This window comes from Emydura macquarii, unplaced genomic scaffold (assembly GCF_026122565.2).
Source record: "Emydura macquarii macquarii isolate MOO-44397 ecotype Brisbane River unplaced genomic scaffold, CSIRO-AGI_Emac_v2 contig_2681, whole genome shotgun sequence".
NCBI lineage: Eukaryota > Metazoa > Chordata > Testudines > Chelidae > Emydura > Emydura macquarii.
In genome coordinates this window covers 3,651,246-3,674,113 of record NW_027132818.1, presented here as the reverse complement: position 1 = coordinate 3,674,113, position 22,868 = coordinate 3,651,246, and the positions used below count along the sequence as shown (strand labels likewise).

The 22,868-nt window shown below is 41.6% G+C and overlaps 2 long non-coding RNA genes across 2 annotated transcripts in view; one reads left to right on the top strand and one right to left on the bottom strand.

The window, feature by feature from the left end:
• LOC137164681 (uncharacterized) overlaps nt 1–22,868 on the top strand; it is a 210,377-nt gene that overhangs the window by 153,933 nt on the left and 33,576 nt on the right. The gene's annotated exons all lie outside the window — the stretch shown is intronic.
• Nucleotides 5,092–18,128, bottom strand: LOC137164710 (uncharacterized). Its single transcript, XR_010923174.1, has 3 exons — nt 17,926–18,128; nt 12,578–12,679; nt 5,092–6,815 (listed from the first exon to the last, which is right to left on the bottom strand). It is a non-coding gene; the product is annotated as an uncharacterized lncRNA (long non-coding RNA).

Genomic DNA, 22,868 nt, shown 5'->3' with positions numbered 1-22,868 from the left:
AGGTAATTTGCTAAACTATTACCTAATTGGGATTCTGTACCTGTGGGATGTTCTATTAACACTGTCACTCAGCGAAAACCTTTATGTGACTCTTACAGCAGTCAGATACCTTTATTTTTAAGCTGCCCCATTTTGCCTGATTGCTTCAGTTTTTACTGTTTCCTTTTAAAGAACTAGTTAGAGGCACAGAATAGTTAAACAGAAGGCAAAATAAAAGTATATACATCTAAATTCCAATAAAATTTTTCCAATAAAATATAGTATATTAAATAAGGTAATATCCAAACCCACAAATATAATAAAATACATTTAGCATTTTCCACTAAGATTTTATATCCCTAAAAAGAAAAGAAGAAAAAAATCACATCCGCCTCAAGATTCCAAAAATGGATATTTTGACACTTACATTCTGACACCTACCATTGCAATTGCTTTGAATGAAATGTGTAATTAATACATTCATCTCAAACTTGTACCAATCAGCTTTTTATATTACACCATCCCAGTATGTTTTCATCTACAGATGATGTGCATTTAATGTGGGCCAGATGTTAAACATTAAATTCCACATGAAGATGCTCAGACTGGCATGTAGGTGTCAGAATACCCAGACTTTAAATGTTGACCTTTATTTTATTTTATTTTATTTTTAGGTAATTATATAGCCCACATTACATTAGCATTTGAGTACCTCACAATTTTTAATGTTTATATCCTCACACACCTCTGTTAGATAGGGAAGTACTATAATCACCAAGTTACAGACAGGGAACTGGAGCCCAAAGAGACTAAGTGGCTTGCCCAAGGTTATACAGGAAGTTCAGAAACTTATGGCAGAGTAGGGAATTACTTGGTCTCCCAAGTCTGATGCTACTGTCCTAACCACTGGACCATCCTTTTCCTCTCTGGCAGAGTTGGACACCATGGCTTGATTTTCAGAAAAACTGACACCCTCCCATTGACTTTTGCTGGAGTCATGTGACTGCTCATCACCTGTGAAAATCAAACTTGAAGTATAGAATTTGGTGCCCTAGTTTAGGCAGCCAGTTTGGTAGACTGGACTCTCTGTATGAGTGTATGTTACCCATCTCTCTGAAAAATATGTTTGTATTCGAGAGTGCATGAGGAAACTGGTAAACGGACCATTATAATTGTACAGCTTTTGCCTTCTCGGGATGAGTTGCAGTTTTCTGTTATGAGCCAGTTGGGAAGCTGAATTAATGCCACAACCAGCTAGAGAGTAAGGTCCAGATTCACAAAGGCACATAGGCATCTAAACCCTAGACTTATTTGGCTAAGACCCAATTTAGGCTCCACTGCAATTTAGAAAACTCCTGCTGAATCCCGTAGGTGCCCAAATTCACTTGTTGACTAAGCTTCCAGGACAAAAGTTCTCTAGAGATGCCTGTGTCTCTGAGCATGCACACTGCTGCCTTACAATAGGTGTCCAGATGCCTATCTCTCGCCTAAGCACCAGAGCAATTCATAAACTCAGGGAAGACAGACTTTCGGCCAGTGAAGTCGCATAAGGGGCCTGATCCAGTATGTGTGCTCAGAGGTTGCTTACTGGATTGGATCCCATTCAAAATCTGGTAGGAGGAGAGGGCAATGCCCACTTTATCACTTTTATCCCAGTGGTTAGAGCACTCACCTGGGATGTGGCAGACCAAGGTTCAATTCCCCACTCAGGTAGAGGGGGAGAAATGTATTGGAGACCCTTGTTCAAATCCTCTGAGAAGAGGGTTCTAGCCACGGAGCTATGGAATATTCTGATGCGGGGCTCCCCCTGTCACTCCTGTTGAAGCTGTTCCAGTTTGGATAAATAATTAGTGACTGGAGAGGAGGACTGGACCCTGAGTCTCCCACCACCCCACCAGTCTCCCACCAGTCATTTCCTCTCTTTCTTGCCCAATGACTCTTAAGTAAATATACACAAACAGCTTCAAATACTTGTGAACCCAGGCCTAAGAACTTTTTCTACTTGAGAAAAGTGAAAGCTAGAATGTTACTGAATTATAATCTCTTGGATTCATATATTCTGCAGGTACAGTTTTGGAAACATAGGCAATGTGTGAATCTTTCATTTGGGGAGGCTATGTCCATGAGCACCAGAAGCTCTCTAGAAGTGGGGGGACACCAGCGCCCAGACCATGGCCCCGTCCCCCTGCTCCATCTCTCCCCCTCAAGGCCCCGCCCACTGCTTGCTCCTCTCCATCCCTTTCCCCCAGGAAAAAAGTGGGGGGAAAAAGTGGGAGAAAAAAGGCAGGAAAAAAGTGGGAGAGGTGGAGCAGGGGCATGGCCACAGTCTGGGTACCAGTGGGCCCCCCCACACACACACTTCTAGGGAGTTTCCAGCACTCCTGCTCCCAGGGTGCAAAGGTGGAAGGCCAACAGTGCACCTCCAAAGGGAGGTGACCTGCATTTGGCATTTGCCCCCTGCATGGCCAGCCTTTTTTATTTTGGGGAGACTTAGCCTCCCCAAGTCTCTTATATGCCCCATCCATGTTTGGAAATAGAATATTCCTTTATTCTGTGACTAATTTGCATCCTGAAGGATCCATGTTATTCCCTGGACCATAGTGACGGTTTGTTTTCCTTTTTCCACCTCGGTATATATTGACATGCTTTTCATAGGCTGTCTGCAAAAATGATATGTCAAGTTCCTGTGAGCTATTATGCAAAATTCAGGCACTAAAGTTCACCAACCTACGAAAAAAAAAAAAAAAAAAAGACGATGATGATGATGATGGATAATGATACCTAAACCAGAGGGGAAAAGGAAGATTAATGGAACCAATTCTTCAAATCACAGTACATTGTGCAGCTTCTCTTAACATGCTACTCCCTGGGTATGTGGTGGCCTGTCAGGCAGATGGAAAGGGCAAGCCTTGCTGTCCTCTTATGTTTCTCAGGGCATGATGTTCTGTATTCTAGGAGGGTCTTCTCAGAACTGCTTTCTACAATTGTCTGTATAATGATTCTAACAGCACAAACTTGATGGTAGTCAGTTAGTCCACTCCACACACATTCTGGCTGCACAGATTTCATGGCTAGCTTCAGGAGATTACATTCAGGAACATCTGCTTTAAAAACTCAGGCCTTTTACCCATCAGTTAATGGAGAATTTCTTTTAGCTCTGAGGAGAATGTTTGTTACCTGCAATAGTTTTAATAATAGGGCTTACAGGCTCTGTAGGCCAGATACTGAAGAGTGATTTAGTCGTTCTCTCACATAAACATTTTTTTATTAGATCTGGGAAAGAGAAGTGGTATACATACATGCAAGCCAGTACCTTACAATCTATAAATATATGAAGAGTATATGGCATCGAAATAGGCAATTTACAGAACCCAGAATCTTTAAACTCTTTAAAGATTTTTTTCTTCTTGGGAATAGAGGCCAATGAGTAAAGGACTTGTGAATACCCAGGAGTCTCATTCAACCAAATAATTGAATGCAGTGGAACTCTCATCTGAATAACACACTTGTGGATTTTGCACTTCAAATAAAAATCCTTCATGTGCCAAATCAAAATCATCACTATTTTCAGCAGACATATATGTTTTTCCTGTATTGGATTTATGTTTTAGTTTTTGCTTGACTAATTTAATGTTTTTAAAGGATCTTACACCTTTTTGGTAAAGGCGTAAAAACACAATACTGAGTGAGTGGTGCACACCATCCACTTCCAGTTATGTTGAACTATATTGTGAGGGCTGTTTGAGAGTCAGTTACTACAAGAAGCACTGTTCATTTGTGATCATTTTCAGGGACAAGGTTTTAATGATATTTAGGTCTGATAATTAAGGAACTTGAAGTTGCCCTTGTCATACAAATATTTCATTCGCACTGATATATTTTTAGCCTATGAACCACAGTCTCAATGCTTAGAAAAGTCTCTTCAAAATTCATTAAACTCTTTTTATCTGACATGGTCACAGATTACTTATAGCATGAGATGATTTTCATCTAATTACTATTCTATCCCCCCATTTCTCTCCTTGTCAAGTGCATCGTATTAAAAATAATGAATGATGAAACCCTCCATGTCATAGGATACATGGAATTTACTGGTCAGTTTGTGCAAGAAGCCATATTGTTTGTTCTTTTTAGTGCAGAGGAACTATGTCTGTGCTACTCATCAAGTGGCAGACATGGAGGGCTAAAAAGGGGGATATAGGAGAGAGTAAAGGGGGAAAATGGCGACACCTGCTAGTGGAAGAATGTTTATGTAAAAACATAGCTGCAAGTATGGAAGAAGAGGCCAACGTTGCTAAGGATATTTCCTCATAGCTCTGTGAAATCAAGTGACAGTATTGTGTATCAGCAGTTTAAGTGCCAAGCCTGCACATGACAGCTATGTGATTTATTTGACACTGGGAAAGGATAAGTCAGCTCTCAAAACTTGTTTGGTATCAGTCTCTGGCCTTCAAGATTACTGGAAAACTAATGATAGAATCCTAATGAGGCATCCTTCTGGTGTTCCATTGGTCAGTATATCGTCACTCAGCTTCATTGGTGTGGGGTTCAACAACTGGTTGGAACGGTTTTTAAATTAGAGAAGGTTTCTGTCATGCTCTTGTTTTAATGAAACTCAATTAAATTTATCTTTTAATAAAAGTAGGATTGCCAAGTCTTGTAATTTTATCCTGAGTCTGATGATATTTGGTGTTTTTCTTAACACCTTGGTTCCTGGAGTCATGGGATTATGTGAGACTCTCAGCTTTCGATTTGAAAAATAAGTTTCTAGCCTTCCTTGTTGCAGAGCCAATCTTGAAAATGTGCCTTCTAAAGTCTCAAACCCAGAAAGCAAATAAAAGGAAATTAATCTAATGATTTTCAAATGCTTGGTGTTGGCCATACTATAAAAGCAGATAATCTATTTAGTTTACAGGACTCTTGAATGGAATTATTGTCATTAGGGATGCACCCCTTACCACAAGTAGGGGCCCTTTTCCCTCTCCTCAGTTCATTTTCACTACTCAACCAATACTTGGTGTTTGAGTTATGGTAATTCCCAAAGTATAAATAGATGGATTCTGTGTAGAAAGCTGATACACATGAAGCTCTCTGAGTAACCATTCTTCTCCCTTTCAACAACAGATGAGAACAGATGGTTCTTTACCCTCTAGAGCTTCAGGCCACAAGGCTTATAACTGCAAAACACTTTTGACACCAGGTAGGCAACCTGTGTGCTGACACCAGTGCAACCACTGCTTATTACACTGTTTGTAAGTTGCTCACTGTTACCACGTGCACTCCCTACCTCTTGGTCTGTTGTATTCACTTGTCTCTTGACTTAAACTTAAATTGCAAGCTGTTTTAGACAGGAACCATCTCACTGTATGTTTAGTGCCCAGCACAAAGGCATCTAGGCATTGTTGCAAAATAAATTAAGTATCCTCCAGCCTTTTACAATACAGGGATAGTTCCCCACCCAACATTCTGTAACCCATTTGGATGAATACTATTTTTGTACATGTGGCTTGTTATAGTCTATGTAAATAAAACAGAAATCTAGAAAAAAGGAGATGTGTAAATCATTCACGAATTGGCTGCAACTGTATTTCATGTTAACTTATTTCAGTGACTGAGAGAGAACTTTTCCAAATATATATGCAAAGGACATCCTAAAATGGATGTAATGGTACTGTGCTAACTCTTCTTATGGTGCAATGGTTCTCCTGTGCCTCATTTTTTTTCAGGTTAACAATATAAATATTCAACAGAATGATACAGGAAACCAATGGGTACATTTTGATAAGGGCTAAAAATTTTGTAAGTAATTTCTTCACTCTTCTTAATATTGAGGCTAGGTCTTGATTCTTAGGAACCACAGAGGCTTGGACTGAGAACTAGTTGATATTCTGTATTAATTTTTCTTAAAAGGTAAGTGTAAGAACAAAGACTTCACATGCTTTAGAGAGAAACCTATACTCCTTTCTATTTTCTACAACATTACTGATAACTGAAGGGTGATATCTAAAAAAAAAAATGTTATAGTTAAAGACCTGACAAATGGCTGTTATGATAATTTCAATACAAAAGCATTCCCATTCATTTTAATGACTTCCCCCAGTCAGATGCAATATGCTGTGAAACTGGTAAATTTTGGACTTCGGTGATTTACCACAGCTGAAGATTGGATCCTGTGTCTCTTGTCAGATACAGATTTAATTTATGAGAAATGTAGAGTTTACATAGGGTCTTGTAAGGTAATGGCTGCTTATTATCTACACCAAAAATTGTGCTGTGGTGTCCTGATTAATAGGATTTAGTTCTCTTCTTTGCATGTGTGTGAGCCTGAGTTCCCATCCTAACTTCCCTTTTCAACTGCTAAGATGTCCTTAAAAAGATAAGAGAACTATAATGAAGTAAAAATGTCAGATAGGACACTATAGAAGATGAAAAAGCAACCAACAATATTTTATGACTACCAGCAAGATATGAATTTCCAAGACAAATAGCAATGTCATCCTTAGGCCTAATCAAGGTTTAATTGTCTCTGTATTGTCAGTTTGGCAAGAGACTGCAAGAAACAAAACAGGCTCAGTTTCAGCGAGTAGAGTTAGAGAGGACTGTTCAGTAATTTCCAGAAGTTGCCAGCTGGTTTCCAGAAGTGTTACTGAGCTCTTTCAAAACAAGCTGTCCTGATTGCTAATGTTGGACCCCATCTGTGACATCTCTCCAGGCAGAGAACACAGCACTTCGCTTGCCCCTTGATATGGTCCTCAGTATCTCTGGGTGAGTTGAATCTGCTTGTTCTGTCCTCCTCCTCTTTTGTGTCCCAGGACGTTCTGTCAATGCATATGTTCCTATATTAACAGCCAAATCGAAATGATAGATGTGATTAAACAAACTAGTGTTTGTTTAAGAAAGAACAAAGGATAAAAAGTTAGAAAAGCAATTAAACTTACTCTTGTCTCACTATGGACTATGGAAAGCCTTGTTAATGTGGCCTGGGGGAATTAAAAAGTTAAAAATTGTTAACTGTAGGCCTTGTGTTAATAGCAAACTCTTGTTCTCTCACTTTATGCAACTCACAAAGCCCATATACTCTATTGCTAGGAACTAACAGCCTTATTGTACAGCCTTCCCTTAGCCCAGGATGCCAGTGAGCCTAGGGCGGGATCCTGCAACCATGGAAATCAGTGCTCACATTGACTTCAGTGACAGTTGGACTGGCAGTAGCAATTTGCTTGTGTAGCAAATTCATCCTTTAAAGCCCTTTGGAAACCAGGTATCATTGACAGAGAAGGTTTTGTCCCCAAGTCTCACATGTTTCATTGTGGACTTTGTGATCTGCATTGTCCCAGAGGACCACAGCTGTCATGGTGATGATATAGCTGGGTCTGGGTCCATTAATTCCTTTGAGGTTTAGGACCATAGTCTTCAACTGGCATTGGAAGCTGACCAGGAGCCATTGGAGAGGCTTGAACATGGGCTTTGGTGTACTCACAGTGACCTAACCCATGGAGAAGGCAGGCAGTCACATTCTGTATCAGCAGGAGCGTGTGCATGATCTTCACATTCAGCTTCAGATTATAGAATCATAGAATATTAGAGTTGGAAGGGACCTCAGGAGGTCATCTAGTCCAACCCCCTGCTCAAAGCAGGACTAACCTCAGCTATATCATCCCAACCAGGGCTTTGTCAAGCCTCAGCTTAAAAACCTCTAAGGATGGAGATTCCACCACCTCCCTAGGTAACCCATTCCAGTGCTTCACCACCCTCCTAGTAAAAAACTTTTTCCTAATGTCCAACCTAGACCTCCCGCCCTGCAACTTGAGACCGTTGCTCCTTGTTCTGTCATCTGCCACCACCGAGAACAGCCTAGCCCCATCCTCCCTGGAACCTCCTTTCAGGTAGTTAAAGGGCGCTATCAAATCCCCCCTCACTCTTCTCTTTTGCAGACTAAACAAGCCCAGTTCCCTCAGCCTCTCCCCATAAGTCCTGTGCTCCAACCCCCTAATCATTTTTGTTGCCCTCCGCTGCACACTCTCCAACTTGTCCACATCCTTTTTTGTAGTGGGGGGCCCAAAACTGGACACAATATTCTAAATGCGGCCCCACCAATGCCGAATAGAGGGGAATAATCACTTCCCGTGACCTGCTGGCAATGCCCCTCCTAATGCAGCCCAATATGCCATTAGCCTTCTTGACAACCACGGCACACTGCTGACTCATATCCAGCTTTTTATCCACCATTACCCCCAGGTTCCTTTCTGCAGAGCTGCTGCCCAGTTCGTCGGTCCCCAGTCTATAGCTGTGCATGGGATTCTTCCTTCCTAAGTGGAGGACTCTGCACTTATCTTTGTTGAACCTCATTAGATTTCTTTTGGCCCAATCCTCCAGTTTGTTTAGGTCACTCTGTATCCTATCCCTACCTTGCAGGGTATCTACTACTCCCCCCAGCTTAGTGTCATCCGCAAACTTGCTGAGGGTGCAATCTACCCCATCCTCCAGATCATTAATAAAGATGTTGAACAAAACCGGCCCCAGGACCGACCCCTGGGGAACTCCGCTTGTGACCGGTTGCCAGGTAGACATGGAGCCATTGATCACTACTCGTTGAGCCCTATGCCCTAGCCAGTTCTCTATCCATTTTATAGTCCATTCATCCAACCCATACTTCTTTAACTTGCCGATAAGAATACCGTGAGAGACCGTATCAAAAGCTTTGCTAAAGTCAAGGTATATCACGTCCACCGCCTTCCCTACATCCACAGAGCCAGTCACCTCATCATAGAAAGCAATCAGGTTGGTCAGGCATGACTTTCCCTTGGTGAATCTGTGTTGACTGTTCCTGATCACCTTCCTCTCTTCCAAGTGCCTTAAAATGGATTCCTTAAGGACCTGCTCCATGATTTTTCCAGGGATTGAGGTGAGGCTGACCGGTCTGTAGTTCCCTGGATCCTCTTTCCTCCCTTTTTTGAAGATGGGCACTATATTTGCTTTTTTCCAGCCCTCAGGGACCTCCCCCTGTTGCCACGAGCTTTCAAAGATAATAGCCAATGGCTCTGAGATCACCTCAGCCAATTCCCTCAACACCCTCGGGTGCATTGCATCCGGCCCCATGGACTTGTGAATGTCCAATCCTTCTAAATAGTCTTGGACCTGTTCCTTCAGCACTGCGGGATGTTCGCCTCCTTCCCATTCTGTGCCACCCAGTACGGCAGTCTGGGAGCTGATCTTGTCTGTGAAGACAGAGGCAAAAAAGGCATTGAGTACCTCAGCTTTCTCCACATCCTCCGTCACTAGGTCGCATCCCTCATTCTCTAAGGGGCCAACACTTTCCCGAACCTTCCTCTTGTTGGCAACATGCCTGTAGAAACCCTTCTTGTTCCCCTTCACTTCCCTTGCTAGCTGCAACTCCAATTGCGCTTTGGCCTTCCTGATTTCATTCCTGCACGTTCGAGCAGTGTTTATATACTCCTCTCTAGTCATCTGACCAAGCTTCCACTTCTTGTAAGCTTCTTTTTTGCTTTTAAGTTCGCCAAGGACATCTTTGTTAAGCCAAGCTGGACACCTACCACATTTGCTATTCTTTCTGCACATCGGGATGGTTTGTTCCTGTGCCCTCAATAAGGTCTCTTTAAAATACAGCCAGCTCTCTTGGGTTCCTTTCCCCCTCATATTAGCCTCCCAGGGAATCCTGCCCATCAGTTCCCTGAGGGAGTCAAAGTTCGCTTTTCTGAAGTCCATGGTCTGTATCCTGCTGTTCTCCTTTCTTCCTTTCGTCAGGATCCTGAACTCGACCATCTCATGGTCACTGCTGCCTAGGTTGCCACCCACTTCTACTTCCCCTACCAAATCTTCCCTGTTTGTGAGCAGGAGATCAAGAGAAGCTTGGCCCCTAGTTGGTTGCTCCAGCACTTGCACCAGGAAATTGTCAGCGACACTCTCCAAAAACTTCCTGGATTGTTTGTGCTCTGCTGTATTGTTCTTCCAGCAGATGTCAGGGTGATTGAAGTCTCCCATGAGAATCAGGCCCTGTGAACTGGAAACTTTCCCTAGTTGAGTAAAGAAAGTCTCATCTACCTCATCCTCCTGGTCTGGTGGTCTGTAACAGACACCCACCACGACATCACGCTTATTGTTCTTGCTTCTAAGCTTAACCCAGAGACTCTCAACTGGCTTATCTCCAGTTTCATACTGGAGCTCAGAGCAGCCATAGTGCTCTCTTACATACAGTGCAACTCCTCCCCCCTTTCGCCCCTGCCTGTCCTTCCTGAACAGTTTATACCCATCCATGACAGTGCTCCAATTGTGAGAGTTATTCTACCAAGTCTCAGTTATTCCAATCATGTCGTAGTTTCTTGACTGTGCCAGGACTTCCAGTTCTTCCTGCTTGTTTCCCAGGCTTCTTGCATTTGTGTACAGGCACTTGAGATAAGTAGCCGACTGGCCTATTTTCGCAGTATGAATCGGGAGGCCTCCCCTGCTGCACCCTCCTCTTTCTGCTTCCTTGTGGTATCTTCCCCACTAACCTTCGGGCTTAGGTCCCCGTCCCCCGTCGAAACTAGTTTAAAGCCCTCCTCACTAGGTTAGCCAGCCTGTCTGCGAAGATACTCTTCCCTGTCTTCGTTAGATGAATCCCGTCTCTTCCTAGTAATCCTTCTTCCTGGAACAGCATTCCATGATCGAAGAATTCAAAACCCTCTCTTCGACACCACCTGCGTAACCACGCATTTACTTCCGCAATGCGACAGTCCCTACCCAGATATAGCGAGTTACAGTGATACAGCCTGTAGGTGACAAATACTTGGATGCTGTGGCCAGGTGCTTGTCTATGTGTAGTGCTAAAAGTGTTCTGAAATGTGTGTGTGTGTGTGTGTGTGTGTATGGTGGCATAGAAATGAAAGCAACAGCACATCTGTCTGTTCCCCTGCCTCCCATCAATTCTGCCCCAATATCTATTCTGTTGCCTAGCCCCACATCTCTTCTCCCCTATCACCACCACTCCAGCTTCTGGCCCTCTCTCTCAGGCCTGGGGGGACAGCTGCAGCAGGGTTCTCTTCGCCCCCTTCCCAGGCATGATGTTGCAGGGAAAGAAGGAGAAGAGCCACCTTGAGCTACTGGGCACTTTCTCCTCCTTCCTCTGCTATGAGAATAGCTTCAGCTCCTGAGGGAGGAGGAGAGAACTCTGTCTGCTTCCTGCAGCAGTCCTGATTGGCTGCTCTTCCCCTGGGGTAGGCAAGTGGGGAAAGCAGTCAATCAGAGAGGGTCTCCCCACCGGTCAAAATGTGTGCCCTTCAGGGACCCAACTCGAGCTGTAGAAACTTTATTTCCCAGGTCTGTGGCCCTTTGTGGCCCAGCACACAATCAGCACTGCCCTGGAGGAAACACTGTCCTAGCAAACTGGAGGTGAAGGAAGGCATTTTTCGATTCTGATGCTGAGTGGTTATTCAAGCTTAGTGAGGAGCCAAAGAGGATACTGAGGCTTTGCATTGCTTTGACTTAGGGGACTGTATGGAAGGTGGAGATAATGTCTTGACTTCTCCTGTGACAAACCCATAGGTGCTACAGAGAGGAGTGCAGTGGGGCTGGTGGCTCTGTCCATTTCTTTTCCCATTTAACAAAAATGTTTTCTTATGCTCAGTTTTGCTGGGAAGGAAGCAAAACTATCTGGTAAACCAATGTAATTAAGTCCCCTTAGTTGAAAAAAATATATACTTTCATTCATGAAAAACATGGGGGAGGTTTTTAACTGGTGTAAATCAATGAAGCTCCATTTCCAGTGTAGTTACATCAATGTATACCTGCTTAGGATCTGTCCCACCACGGATATCGATAGGAGATCAGAGAGTTCAGATTGTGTAATCAGAAATGGAGTATTGGGAAAAGAATGACCTTGCAAGGGTCTGAGGAGGGCCATGGGTAGCTTCCCCCAGGAAATTGTCTAAAACATCAGCCATTTGGTGCAATCTGGACCATTCCAAAGGAAAACAATAGTTGTTCTTCAAAAGTATTTCAATGAGCCCCAGGTACAAATCTCTGAAATGGATCTAAAGAGCAAAGCGATCTCCATCAGAGACAGGGAAATTTTCCCAACCTTCCCTTCAATATGGTGATAGAATTTTAACAAGGGGCTTCCTGCGGCTTCTAAGAGCCACCTCCAACACATAGGCATAGTTAGTTGTCATGATCATCACATGAAGTACCATGGATAAATGCCTGAAGAGACAAGTGATAGACGAGATGAAAGGTTCCAAGAGTCTGCGGGAGTTGTCCAAATTCAGCATATAGAAGTATAGAAGGAGATGAGCTGCAACAGGGATGACACTGCGCAGTGCTTTGAAAGTGAAGATGAGCAGACTGAATTTGAAGCAGAATGAGATAGGAGGCCAGTATGGAGACTTGCAAAATTGATGGGCATGGGCATAGACAACTGCAGGTTTGGTAGGCTTTAGTTCCTCACAGAAATTAGAGATTGCATTAATAAATAAAGGAAATACTGAGTTTGAAACAGAAGTTCATTTATCTCCTGTTATTAAAAGTGGACAGATTTAGTCATGGTACAAAAGTGCTCATTAAAGCATCACTTTTTTAAACATCAGTAAAAAGAATGACTTACAAATTTCTAAAACATCCAACAAGGATCTTTGTCTTGGGTTTCTTGAAATGAATTCTTCTGCAACATCTGTAAGGTGTAAGTCATCAGTGTTGTCCTTGTGTACTGTAAAATCACACAACAATTGAGCCATGATTGATCCCATTGTGGATCGAAGCAGTGTTTTAATATGGCATAGATCACTGAAATCACACTCACCTACTGCATTGGTTGCTAGTACCATCAAAATAATTGTTATCAACTTTATCACTTTGGAAAACAGCTGACATTTGGTTTGGCTAAGTACACTGAGATATTTCTGAACTGACCTCAATGATTTTTCTGTAAGCTGACAGTTTGCTTGCCACAGATAAAACTCACTAATCAGTTAGTTGATCATGGCTGAAATCAGAACCATACATCTGATGCACATCTTAAACTTGCATTTCTGTTACATTTGGGAGTTGTAATGAGAGTTTCCAGATGTTTAATAATTTTGTAGCCTTTCTGTTCAAACTTTGGTCGAATACTGGACACTGTAAAATCAATTACTTCAAAGTAGATATTCTTATAAAATTCCTTTGCTGGAATTGGGTAGCTGGGTTCACCTCTCCCTGTTTGCTTTTTTTTTTTTTTGGAACAATTTCTCTTCTGTGGAAGTGCAGGCATTCTGTCTAGCTCTTACTTTTAACATTTCTGGTGGATTTGCTCTCCAAGTAAATTGTAGCTTTCATCTGATCAGATGGACTGAAGTAAATTGTCATTTTCATAAGAGATTGGCCTTAGGTTGTTGAAACATCTGACCCTGCATGGTTTTGGACAGATTGTGTAGCAGGTTTAGGACTCATCTATCTAGTTAAGTATCTCAAAAAAAATGTTTCCATTTGAGCTGCTATGCCACCAAGTTAAGCTCTCACCAAGTTAAGCTCTCATTGCAGAATCTTTTGTTGCATCCTTTGCAACCTCCCAGTGTGCATACGGCACAAAGTCATTCTCAGAAACTGAAGCCAGTGCTTCTGCATAAAGAGTCCATCTTATTGGACAGTGGACACAGATGCCTGGTGATGTGATTAACATGATTTATGTCCCAAAATATAGCCTCTTGTTTGGGTGATTTAAAAAAATAATAATTTTATGATTTTATAAACCGTTTAAAAATATCTTAGGCTAATATTATTTCAGTACTGTCCTGGCATGCCCATAATAATGAATACCTGTACCTCATGGTTCCTCCAGTTACAGTGTGGTTGTTACATCTGACACTAAGCCTGCCACCGTAGTGGCACCATCACAGCATTGTCTGTGACAGTTGATCCTCAGATTTAGATGCAATCATATATCTTTAATTACTGATTACTATTATTCTGGTACATTGACACAGGCTACATTGTACACTCCAGTGAACTCTTCATGAATATTCATGTAATCATCAATAAGTACTGCAGGCATAAAACCACTTGCTTCTGTTGAAGAAATCTATTGTTTCAGCTACAGAAATTGTATATCACTGCCCAGAAATGTTCTCAAAAATAAGCCTCATGATTTTAAGAGAGATGATTTCCATTATCTCACTCTGAATAACTGGACTTGCAAATTTGTCTTGACTCTTTCGGCCACTTTGGAATACCAGGATCATGCTCTGGCTGCAAACAAATCAGTTGAATAAAATTGTAGTCAGCCTCTCCACTTCAGGATTTATTTTCAGCTTGTTCAGTATAATGGCCTTGCATTGTAAGCCTTTATCTTGTGGAATCAAAGAATTAATCATAGAATTGATTAATAGAATGCCTGGCCTGAAACTGGTCATAGAAGGCCTGGCCTGAAACTGGGTAGCCTGAACTCAGGTTAAATCATTGACAGGATGCCCCAAACTGAGACTGAGATAAAGATGCTAAAATCCCACAGGATGTCTCAGGACCACATTTAAATGAAAACTCCTTTTGTGAACTCTAGCCCTTTTGATGTCTGTAAACCGACATCTCCTGTTCTGATAAGTATTGGTACGTGCCCCCCTGTCTTCCTGGCCCCATAGGAAGTTACTCCATACAAATTAGCATTTTAACATGTATTGTGTAGTCACCCATCTTCAGGTGATAGCCAGGGTACCTGATAACCACATTATATAATCAAGTAACTATTTTGGTCTTTCCTGTGAAAACATCTGGTGTACCCCATTGTATATATAATTGTCTTTCCTGTTAAGTATAAACTGTTAATCAAATTCCACTATACGATCACATGTAAATGAACCTAAGCAACCCCTATATAAGCCTTTTGTTTCTGGTAGCCAGTTGAAGTACCAATGATCAGCATCTAGACATGCTGCATGGGCTTCCCTTTAGCTAAAGTACTTTGTATGTGTGTGTGTGTCACAATTAAAGCTGCACTCGATCCAACTCTAAAGTATAGCAGAGTGATTCTTTCCTCGACAGTCTGTCAAGATGGGATATATTATTTTGTATTTTCATTAGGATCTTCCTATTTTCTACTTTCTCCTGAGCATGTTGAAAACTTAGCATGTCACCAGTACGCTATGGTTTTTTGAAGAATTTCGACTGCTTTGTGGCGACACATACAAGATTGGTGCATCTCAAGTTTTTCTTGAGCTTTTGTCCAGTTTGGAAATCTATAGTGTGTGAAAGCTTCATCTCAGTATTTAGTCAAAAGTAGTTTGCACCTAAAAGTCACTCAACAGAAGAAACAATGTACAATGTCATTAGTGTCAGAAAAAAATCAAAAATCATCAAACCAGGAAGAGCAGAAAGAATGGCCTTGTTTTCCTAAATTATGCACAGGGAAAGATTTAACTCCTGGTTGATGAGATGTCTCAGAAATGTGAATAGTATCAAGCATCTGGCATTTGGTTTGACATGCTCCGTGGGTAGTGGGTACTTGATCCAAAGCCTATCATCAGTGGAGAGCGTCTATGGTCTTTGGATCAAGCCTTGGGTGAGGAAGATAATTTTAATTGGTGTATTTCAGCAGATTGTATGTCCCTGCAGCTATCTCAAGGTCCATGCCAGGCCCTACCATTCACCCCCTCCATACCAGCTTATTTACCATCAGAGTTCCAAGGTGAAACTCTGGCCCCCTTGAAGTAAATGGGGTCAAGATTTTTCCCCTTGAATCCACTCTTGTGTGTAAACAACCTTGGAGAGTTTCTGAAAGATGGTTTGGATAGAAAGCTAGCTGCCATTCACCCAGTGGTTTCAACTATGTCAGGGACACATAAATGTGGTCCCTGAAACAAAAGTTTGATTTCTAAGGGTTTTTTTGAAGGTCGCTGCTATCATAGATACTAGGTTGGATCTGTTAACTTCTAGAGAAACTCTGCAACTCACTTCACTTTGTTTATTTCTCACCATTGAAGATAGTCTGTCAGAGGGCCACTTTTCACAAGTACAAAGAGGTTTGTCAAACCACTAATGGCTTCCTTTATAAAGCAGTTTGCACCTCCATGTCTGACTGGATTTCTTTCTCCCTTCATTTTTCTCCATCTGTGGGTGAATAGTACATTATTGCTCTGTGTAAGTATATAATAAAAAGCTGACTTCAGTAATGCATGACTTGTTCATAAATACAACTCTACTGTGTCTTGTTTCAAAGGTTCTTGGTTACTAAAAAGCTCCTTTTCCAAATATGTATGCAAAAAACATGCTGAAAAGGCTCATTTAATAGATGATGAATTTGCTCTTGCAAAGGGCCAGTAGTCCCACTGTGCTTCGTTTTATTGTAGATTAATTATGGAAATACTAGACAGAATGATGCAATTAACCAATGGGAAAAACTGTGATAAAGGCTACTAATCTTGCTAAAGATCACTTTTGTACTTCCCTTAAGTGATGAGGATGGTGTTGCACTTTAATGAGGCAATCATCCAGTTCCAAAGTGACTAAATTATCAGGCTAAAAGCTGATGGTTATCCCAATGAGGGAAATGAATCATTTTAGAGCTAAACAGCACATGGAATCTTGTATCATTTTTGTGCGACCATATAGCCAGTTTTAAAAAGAGATTTGGGGGCATTTTACATGTTTGGTCCATGCAGTACTCTGACATGTGCCAATTTAATACCACTGGAAAGTGAAGTTCTCTCATTAGGAATTGGCATGGGCTAATGATGAGAGCACGGAATGATGAGTCACACCTGGATACTGTTCCCAACTGTCACTGGCTCGCTGTGTGATCTTGCTCAAGTTATACAGAGATGGAGTCTGCCTGGCCTTATGCAGAGAGATGAGGTAGATGGTACAAAGACCAACCACCTCTTTCAAAGGCCTACATAAGGGGCAGGCTGAATGGCAGACTCCACATTCAAGGGAGAGCACAGACTTTTCCCTCTGTAGTTACCCCTAGGGTACCCCAGAAGAGGTAGGGAAAGAGGCAGTGCCTGGTGTCTGCCTGCACAGCAGGAGGGACTGTGGTGCATTCATAAATGGATTTAGTAATGGCTGTATTGCCACCTTATGCCCATGAACTCCAGTAATCATTTCTCCTACCTTTCCCCCTGCAGTTCTGCATTGCCCCTTATCTTGTTTTGTGCCTTAATGGTTCACACTAGCTCTGAACATAAGCACTTTGGGAGAATAGTCAATGATTGTCCTTTTGGTTTTTTTGCACCAGCCTCTTAAGCAGCTGGTACTGACCAGGCCACTGTCAGAAACAGGATACTGGACTAGATGGACAATTGGTCCTAACCCATGTGATAATTCCCATGTCCCTAATCAAACCCAAATTCTCAAACAGATGCATGCCTAAATGCACATGAGCTTCTGTATTGTGTGCTTGAATGGAAGTATTTATATGGCTTAATTGAACTTGCACAAAAGTACATGTGCACATAGGAATGCACGTTTGAGAATCTGGACACCAAAATCCTTCATTCTTCCAAGATAGCTATCACTTACAAAAAACTATATTAAGGTGGAATCCAAGTTACTGCCCCCCAAAAAAGTTATTCTGATCCCCACAGCCTTCTGGAACACAAGATTTCAAAATCACATATTCAAACAATAGAAAACTAGGAAATGCTCAGTTCAGATCTCTCCATGTATCCCCAAAAAGCATATTAGCATTACAAGAGAAAAAAACAAACCTAAAATTTATGAAAACTAGGAAAGGCAAAGCTGAGGGGTGCTTCCTATCCAGCACAACAACATAACTTTAACTCTGCCATCACAGGGAAATCAGCACCTTGCTGTATTTTTCTTATGGAAGTGGAAGATATTTGCCTAAAATTCAGGAAACTAATTTTATGAAATACCCTAATGTGTTATTAGCCTCCTTAATTATGATAGGGCAACTGGAAACAAAGAGGAGAGGCAGCTCAGTGCATCCAGTGTGATCTTGTTCAATGGGCAGCAATTACTTGCCTTATCAATCCTGGTAAACCAGCCTCCTTGGTGGTCCCGTTGGAATATCTGAAAAGTCACTCCTGCTCTTCCTTAATATTATGTGCTTTACTCTTTTGAAGCCTTCTAGATGAGACCTTAAAAACTGAGGTCTCAGCTGCTCTTTTGGACATAAAATATCCCCTGCTTTTTTGAGAGTAGGGGTTTGCCTTAGTGTCATTGGCTATAATTTGTTTTCTCCCCATTTTCACTATTCTGTGACCATGTGTTAAGCGTCAATTGACCACAGTATCTCACCCCAAGGTCGCTTTATTTCATTGGTGCTATTTGAAACTTGTGAAGCACTTTGGGATCCTTCAGGATGAAATGTGCTCCTTTTTGGATTTACTTCATAAAGTGTCCTTGGTTAGATCCTAGAAAGTTTTCTTATTACTTGGCATATGTTTTTTCATAATCCATTTTGTCCATTATAAATGCAATGCATCCTTTGTCCAAGTTAATTACATAATTGGGTTTAGTTGCTCAAGGCACCTGAGTGGGGCATTGGTTCACTTCCTGTATCAAAAGCAGAAGTTTCCTTTCAATAAATAGATTTTAAAATGGTTGCCTTTTGTCAAAACCAGAGATGGGGCCTGAGTTAAAGCAATTTGAAGTTAATAGGAATCTTCACTGTGAAATATTCTCATTGACATCAAAGGGCATTGGATTAGGCCCTGATGAGCCAGATAATTAATAGAAGTCAAGGGAATTATACTAGACCAACATCAATGTAACTGAGGGCAGAAATCAATCCAGAAACTCTGAGCTCAACATGTTTTGGAATGACACATATCCTTTGACTAAAGTATGGGTGATTGTAAGTGAGACATTTAAAACAAACGATTTTAAAATCCTTATGGAGCAGTTACAACATAAAGGCATAGCCCTATCCTGACACATTTTGAGAAATGCTTAGGTGGCATTTTAAAAGGTGTGCTACAACTGTGAGCAATAAGCATTAAATTTGCTTTTGTCATTTAGCATTCCTCTGCAAGGTGGACATGCTTTCTAGTAAGGGAGACTAGGTATACAGTATCATGAGTCTGTGTGCACATATTTATCTACCTCCAAGTAAATAGCCCATTTCAGTGGTTTGAAACCTTTTTGACAGCATGGAAGCTGTAACTGAGTCTGGGGGTTTTCAAAGGGGTCATATGGAGCTTTACTTGGACTTGAGCACTTAACCCCATTGGGCCCCTTTGAAAATCCCAGTCTATAAAAATAATTTTATCCTGGCATTGGTCATTACAGGCATTTCTTCTTTTTAGTGTAAGTGGGGCAGACTTCTTTACTAGGAGTTTCCTTCCTGAACTGATTATCACTTGTATCAGCTTGTTAACAATCAAGACAATGCTTTCCAAGGGTATTTTAAGAGTACTGGTGAAATTAAGTACTTTTTTCCAGAAAGCACCTTTTCCATGTTTTGTAAGCTGTTTTTATGCAAGGTTGAACCCAGCTCCATTTGTATACAGTTTCCTGTCCCATAGGCAATGTTTGTATTTGTTCCAATAGACAGTGAAATTGGCCCGCTAATGTTTTATTCATGAAAGTATATCTTATGAATGTGGCCTCCAATACATATTAGAGGCAGAAAATATCACCAGCAGTAATGCCTAAAAGAATCTTTACTTGTGTAACAAATTGGACACACAAATTAAATTACCTCTGATAATGCATGCCCAGCTCCATAATTGTACTCCGGTTTAGAATGCTGCTAAAGCAATTAGCTTAATTCAGAATTGCAAATCAGGAGTTCATTGTAATCAGGAAAGTAGGACATCAAATCGTAAACAAAGATGCCAGTGCAGGTCTGCCACATGTTTGACAAATTACTGTCAATTTGATGGACTGTATCAAATTTCTCTGTCCTGATACATAAGAGCCCTGCAAATCAGTGGATATCTGCTTTATCTCAACAGACCATATTTTGCAGATCGTGGATCAGTTGTGGATACAAATTTTGTATCCTCACAGGTCTCTACCAATACCTATTCTTCAAAAGACCTATATCTAAGTGTCCTCTTTCTTCATTCCATCTCGGTAATCATCTATCCACTAGAGTAAAGAACTTGTTTTATTTTGCATTCTGCCTAGGTACAGCCCCTATAAATAGTTTTAAAAAGGATTAAAAGTGACTGTAAGTGGTTATGGGGATGATGGCACATTATTTATTCTCATTTAGCCTTTTTCAAAACTGGGGTTTTTACCCAAGTACAACTGATGAAGCGTGTATACACTAGGGATTTACCCTAGTGCAGCTACATCTGTGTAGCTATACTGGTTGCTATAAAACCCCAGTGTTGACAAGTGGCAACATTTTCAAAAGCATCTAAGTGATTTAGGAGACTAAATTCCATTTTCAAAAGCACCTAAATGACTTAGAAGCCATAGTCCTATTGAAAGTCAATGGAATTAGGGTCCTAAGTGCCTAATGGAAAGCCTTTCAAAGGCATAAATAGCACTTAGGCCACTTCCATTGACTTTCAATGAGACATAGACGCCCAACTGTCATTTGTGCTTTTAAAAATCCCCTCCTTAAAGCACCTATGAAAATGGAACTCTTAAGTCATGTTTGAAAATTTTACCTAAGGCCTCATGTTACTGAATTACTATCGCACGAAAAGTTCTAAGCATTTTTATGTTAGTACATTAGAACGGTGGGCGGGGAAACAGTTTTTAATAAAATTAAGCATGTTACTTTAGTGTCAAAGTGAAAAGGATATTTTACTTTAAAACTAAACTCAAATAATTTGATTTATTTCTGCATCACAGTTCTCCTCAGTCTTCATGTATATAAAATGGTAACAGGTGATGGGGGTTTGTAATAGTCTGGTCTGTTTGGAGATCACTCTTGAAGGCAAAATTGCTCATTATATTTATTCCATTGTAAACATGTCCCTAGCCATAGTTTCAACCCAGACCATTCACCAAATATTAAAATACTGCTAGAAACTTGTAAATGAATATTCTATGAGAGAACCTACACCAAGCTTTTGATCCTGCATAGCACAAGGGTGGTGTATAAGAAAACTCATATGAGCAATGGAAATGTTAGGGGTTGAAACAGAAATTTCTTCTCAACTTTAAGAATAATGTTCACTATCAGCAAACATTATGATACATTCAAAAGAAATTTGCCTCGACTGTAGGCAACATTCCGCATGGGACTTACTTAGTTCTTTTCTTTCATCTTGTCAGCACATAGAAAATATGCCACCTTTAAGTACTTTAAGATTTCAGGTTTCTTGTCGAAATACATTTTAAATCAGTCTATGACTGAAGATTTCCAAACCTCAGTGAGATCCCAAGCACAAATTGCATTGCATAGTCCACAAGAAGAAGCTAACTACTGTGTGCTCTCCCAAAACAGAGTCACATCCCCCTCCCTCAAGGCAGCTTTCTCCCCTGGAAAGTAGGGGTCCCTCCATGAATCTCCCAGCTGTTCCTCCTACCTCTATCTCTCCCTGTCCAGCAGCGGCTCACAGCTCAGCTGCCCTGCAGGGAACAAGCCCAGCCTCACCATGTGACCAAGCAATCTGAGGGGGTATGTGACCTCATATGCCCCCCCACACGTCACCTCTGCCTGTGGGGCTGAAGCCATCAGCCCCAGTGCCCTGAGCCCCAGCAGAAGCCACCCCACGGAGCAGAAGCCCCAAGCCCCCAGCTTGGGGCAGAAGAAGGCCCCCCATGGCTGAAATCAAAATCACCCCCACTCTCCTGCAGCTGAAGCCTGGAGGGCCCCCGCTTGGGACATGGAGTTTTTATAGCATGTTGGGTGAGCCTCTGAAAGGAAAAAGGTTGAGACCCCCTGATTTAAATGAACCTCAGCTATACCTGACAGAGCATTAAAGGAGCTTATGCTGAACACATCTGGTGTGTATAACCAAGCTGTGTGACCTGCCCATATCTGATACAGAGAAACAGGACAGGCCCCACCTTCCCCCAAGCAATGGAGGAGCTCTGAAGCCCTGGAGGCTAAATCAGCCCCAATGTCCCACTGTACTTAACCTGCATTAAGCACCTTTTTCCCTAGGCTAGACATGGAGTTAGGTCAAAAACACAGTCAAAGGGGGTTTTTATGGACTCTTTCCAAACAGCCCCAAGTCTGTGTTTTCCTGTGAGCTATAGTTTCCGGTCATGGACTGCAGGAAGTAAAACTGCAAGTTGTTTGGAACAGGCACTGTCTTTTTATTATATGTGTGTACAGCACCTAGCACAAACAAATGTTGCCAAGTCTAGTGCTTTCATCGTGACTCTTGCCATATTTGCTGTTCTTAAAGCCCCAGCTTCTGAAGTCAAGTGATTATGGGATAATCTGTTTAATTTTGTTTATTCAAGTAAGTTTCTAGCCCATTTGATTGAAGTGGAAAGCTGGAAAACATGATCAGAGTTCACCTAAAATCCAGAAGGCAAATAAAAAAGAACTGTGTGAGAAGGGACAGAGTGGTTGCTTCCTCAGCTGTGGTTATTTGGTTGACCAGCTGGGATAAGAGGCTGCAGAAGGGAATAGCCACCAGAGAGGTGAGAATTGCCATGAGTCAGCAGCACACTGGCAGGATGCTGCCACCGCCGCCAAAGGAGCAGGACCTGAAGGCCTGGGGTGAAACTGCTGGGGAAAAGCTCTATTAACCTAAGTGTCTTTCCCTTCTTGGTGAGCTAGAAAAAGATGACTCCCTAAGGCTGTGCTACCAAGCCTGGGAGGAATACAACATAAGGATTTAAGAATAGGGGGAGCTGAGCCAAAAGGCTAAGATAGTAAGCTCTTAAAAGCCAGTGCACTTTCAAGGGGCCTGGAGACAGGCAAGAGGCAAACCCCTAATGTATTAATATTTTAAAATCTTATGATTTTTTTTTAAGCCCACCTCATGATTTGTGGAGTAGGGAGGCTTGATTAATAAGTTTTGAACATTTGGTATTAGGTATAT